Consider the following 4,724-nt stretch of genomic DNA (forward strand, 5'->3'; position numbering starts at 1 on the left):
ATGAGTGCTCACAGTGTGTCAGGACCCTGTCAGGTTTGTGTGGGGTCTCACGGTTTGTCAGGACGCTGACAGGGGTGTGTGCTTTCTCACATTGTGTTAGGAACTATACAGGTTGGGTGGCATCTCACAGTCTGTCGGGAAACTGCCAGAGGTATGTGGGGTCTCACAGTGTGTCAAACCCTGTCAGTGATATCTGATGTCTCAAAGAGTCAGGATCAAGTCAGCGGTGTGTTCGGTCTTACAGACGTCAGTACCCTGCCAGGGGTATTTGGGATCTCAATGTGTGTCAGGACCTGTCAGGGTTATGTGGGTCCTTATTGTGAGTCCGTACCCTGTCAGATGTGTGTCGGATCTCATTGTGTGTCAGGATACTGTCAGGGGGTGTGGGATCTTTCAGTCTGTCAGGACCCTGTCTGGTTTGTGTGGGGTCTCACAGTGGGTCAGGACACTGTCAGGTGTGTGTGGGATCTCACAGTGCGTCAGGGCACTGTCAGGGGTGTGTGGGGTCTCACAGTGAGTCAGGACACTGTCAGATTTGTATGAGGTCTCACAGTGTGTCAGAACCCTGTCAGAGCTGTGTGTGATCTCACAGACTATCAGGTCACTGCCAGGTGTTTGTGGGGTCTCACAGTGTGTCAGGACGCCGTCGGGTTTGTGTGGGGTCTCACAGTGTGTCAGGATCCTGTCAGGTTTATGTGGGGTCTCACAGTGTGTCATGTCCCTTTCAGGGGTGTCTGGTGTCTCACAGTGTGTCAGGACCCTGTCAGAGTTCTCTGTGGTCTCACAGTGTGTCATGTCCCTGTCAGGGGTGTGTGGTGTCTCACAGTGTGTCAGGACCCTGTCAGGGGTGTGTGCTGTCTCACAGTGTGTCAGGACCCTGTCAGCGTTCTCTGTGGCCTCACAGTGTGTCATGTCCCTGTCAGAGTTGTGTGGTGTCTCACAGTGTGTCAGGACCCTGTCAGAGTCCTTTGTGGTCTCACAACCTATCTGGACGCCGCTGGGGTGTGTGCGGTCTGAAAGTACGTTGGACACTGCCAGGGGTGTGTAGCGTGTCCATGTGTATCATGAACATGCCAGGATTGCAAGAGGTCTCGCAGTGTGTCTGGACACTGCCAGTGGTTTGTAGCGTCTCCCTGTGTGTCACGAACATGCCAGTGCGGCATGGGGTCTCTCAGTGCGTCAGGACCCTGTCAAGTGGGTGTGGGTTCTCACAGTGTTTCAAGACCCTGTCAGGGGTGCGAGGAGTCTGAAACTGTGTCAGGACCCTGTCGGTGTATTTGGTGTCTCAGTGTGTCAGGACCCTGTCAGGGGTGTGTTGGGCCTCACAAAGTGTCACACTGTCAGGTGTGTGTGGTCTCACAGACTATCTGGACGCCGCAGTGGTGTGTGTGGTCTGAAAGTATGTTGGACACTGCCAGGGGTGTGTAGCTTGTCACTGTGTGTCATGAACATGCCAGGATGGCATGGGGTCTCACAGTGTGTCAGGACCCTGGCAGGGGTGTGTGGGATCTCAATATTTGTCTGGATCCTCTTAGGAGGGTGTGGTGTCTCTCAGTGTGTCAGGACCCTGTCAGGGGCATGTGGCTTCTCACCGTGCTTCAGGACCCTGTCAGATTTGTATGGGGTCTCACAGTGTGTTAGGACCCTGTCAGATGTGTGTGGGGTCTTGCAGTGTGTTAGGACCCTGTCACGGGTGTCTGTGGGGATTCATTGTGTGACTGCACCCTGTCAGGAGTGTGTGGGGTTTCAAAGTGTGTCAGGACCATAAAACGTGACTTTGGGTTCTGACAGTGTGACTGCACCTTGTCAGGGGGGTGAGGGGTCTCTCAATGTGTCGGGGTCCTGTCAGGGGTTGTGCGGATTCATAGTGTGTCAGGATCCAATCAGGTGTATGTGGGATCTCGCATTCTGTCACGACCCTCTCAGGTGGTGTGAGGTATCGCAGTGTCAGGACCCTGTCAGGTATGTTTGTGGTTTCACTGTGGGTCAGAGGCTTGTCAATGGTCTGTGGGGTCTCATTGTGTGTCTGGACCCTGGCAAGGGCGTGTCGGGTCTGACAGTGTGTCAGGACCCTGATGGGGAGTGTGGGATCTGAGAGTGTGTTGGGACCCTGCCAGGGCTGAATGGGGATCCACAGTCTTATCAGGACGCTGTCAGGGGTGCGTGGTTCTCACAGAAGTCACGGCTTGCCAGTGGGGGTGTGTGGGTCTCCAGTGTGACAGGGCACTGTCAGTAGTGGGTGGGGAGTCACAGTGTGTCAGGACCCTGTCAGGTGTGTGTGTGGTCTCACAGAGTGTCAGGACGCTGTCAGTGGTGTGTGGGGTCTCACATGCGTCAGGACAATGTCAGGGGTGTGTGGGGTCTCACAGTGAGTCAGGACACTGTCAGTGGTGTGTGGGGTCTCACAGTGAGTCAGGACAATGTCAGTGTTGTGTGGGGTCTCACAGTGTGTCAGGACCCTGTCAGGGATGTGTGGGGTCTCACAGTGTGTCAGTAATCTGTCAGGGGTGTGTGGGGTCTCACAGTGTGTCAGGAACCTGTCAGGGGTGTGTGGGGTCTCACAGTGTGTCAGTACTCTGTCAGTGGTGTGTGGGGTCTCACAGTGTGTCAGTAATCTGTCAGGGGTGTGTGGGGTCTCACAGTGTGTCAGGACGCTGTCAGTGGTGTGTGGGGTCTCTCAGTGTGTCAGGATCCTGTCAGGGGTGTGTGGGGTCTCACAGAGTGTCAGGACGCTGTCAGTGGTGTGTGGGGTCTCTCAGTGCGTCGGGACCTGTCAAGGTTGTGTTGTGTATCAAATTGGGTCAGAATCCTGTCAGGTATGTGCGGGGACTAACAGTGTGTCAGGACCCTGTCAGGTGTGAATGAGTGCTCACAGTGTGTCAGGACCCTGTCAGAGGTGTGTGAGGGCCCACTGTGTGAGACTGCCCTGAAGGTGTGTGTGGAGTCTGACAGTGTGTCAGGACCCTGCCTGAGTTATGTGGGGTCTCACAGTGTGTTAGGACCCTGTCAAGTGTGTCTGTGGGGATTCATTGTGTGACTGCATCCTGTCAGGAGTGTGTGGGGTTTCAAAGTGTGTCAGGACCATGAAACGTGACTTTGGGTTCTGACAGTGTGACTGCAACTTGTCAGGGGGGTGAGGGGTCTCTCAACGTTTCGGGGTCCTGTCAGGGGTTTGTGGGGATTCATAGTGTGTCAGGACCCAATCAGGTGTATGTGGGATCTCGCATTCTATCACGAACCTCTCAGGTGGTGTGAGGTCTCACAGTGTCAGGACCCTGTCAGGTATGTTTGGGGTTTCACTGTGGGTCAGAGGCTTGTCAATGGAGTGTGGGTCTCACTGTGTGTCTGGACCCTGGCAAGGGTGTGTCGGGTCTGACAGTGTGTCAGGACCCTGATGGGGAGTGTGGGATCTGAGAGTGTGTTGGGACCCTGCCAGGGATGAGTGGGGTTTCACAATCTTATCAGGACGCTGTCAGGGGTCCGTGGGTCTCACGATGTCACGGCCCTGTCAGTGGGGGTGTGTGGGTCTCCAGTGTGCCAGGGCACTGTCAGTAGTGGATGGGGTGTCACAGTGTGACAGGACCATGCTGGGGTGTGTGGGGTCTCACAGTGTGTCAGGACCTGTCAGGAGAGAGTGCCATCTGACAGTGCGTCGGGACGCTGCCAAGGTTGTGTTGTGTATCAAAGTTGGTCAAGATCCTGTCATGTGTGTGTGTGCGGTCTAACAGTGTGTCAGGACCCTGTCAGGTGTGAATGAGTGCTCACAGTGTGTCAGGACCCTGTCAGGTTTGTGTGGGGTCTCACGGTTTGTCAGGACGCTGACAGGGGTGTGTGCTTTCTCACATTGTGTTAGGAACTATACAGGTTGGGTGGCATCTCACAGTCTGTCGGGAAACTGCCAGAGGTATGTGGGGTCTCACAGTGTGTCAAACCCTGTCAGTGATATCTGATGTCTCAAAGAGTCAGGATCAAGTCAGCGGTGTGTTCGGTCTTACAGACGTCAGTACCCTGCCAGGGGTATTTGGGATCTCAATGTGTGTCAGGACCTGTCAGGGTTATGTGGGTCCTTATTGTGAGTCCGTACCCTGTCAGATGTGTGTCGGATCTCATTGTGTGTCAGGATACTGTCAGGGGGTGTGGGATCTTTCAGTCTGTCAGGACCCTGTCTGGTTTGTGTGGGGTCTCACAGTGGGTCAGGACACTGTCAGGTGTGTGTGGGATCTCACAGTGCGTCAGGGCACTGTCAGGGGTGTGTGGGGTCTCACAGTGAGTCAGGACACTGTCAGATTTGTATGAGGTCTCACAGTGTGTCAGAACCCTGTCAGAGCTGTGTGTGATCTCACAGACTATCAGGTCACTGCCAGGTGTTTGTGGGGTCTCACAGTGTGTCAGGACGCCGTCGGGTTTGTGTGGGGTCTCACAGTGTGTCAGGATCCTGTCAGGTTTATGTGGGGTCTCACAGTGTGTCATGTCCCTTTCAGGGGTGTCTGGTGTCTCACAGTGTGTCAGGACCCTGTCAGAGTTCTCTGTGGTCTCACAGTGTGTCATGTCCCTGTCAGGGGTGTGTGGTGTCTCACAGTGTGTCAGGACCCTGTCAGGGGTGTGTGCTGTCTCACAGTGTGTCAGGACCCTGTCAGCGTTCTCTGTGGCCTCACAGTGTGTCATGTCCCTGTCAGAGTTGTGTGGTGTCTCACAGTGTGTCAGGACCCTGTCAGAGTCCTTTG

The sequence above is a fragment of the Hypanus sabinus genome, unplaced genomic scaffold (genome assembly GCF_030144855.1).
Source record: "Hypanus sabinus isolate sHypSab1 unplaced genomic scaffold, sHypSab1.hap1 scaffold_1378, whole genome shotgun sequence".
NCBI lineage: Eukaryota > Metazoa > Chordata > Chondrichthyes > Myliobatiformes > Dasyatidae > Hypanus > Hypanus sabinus.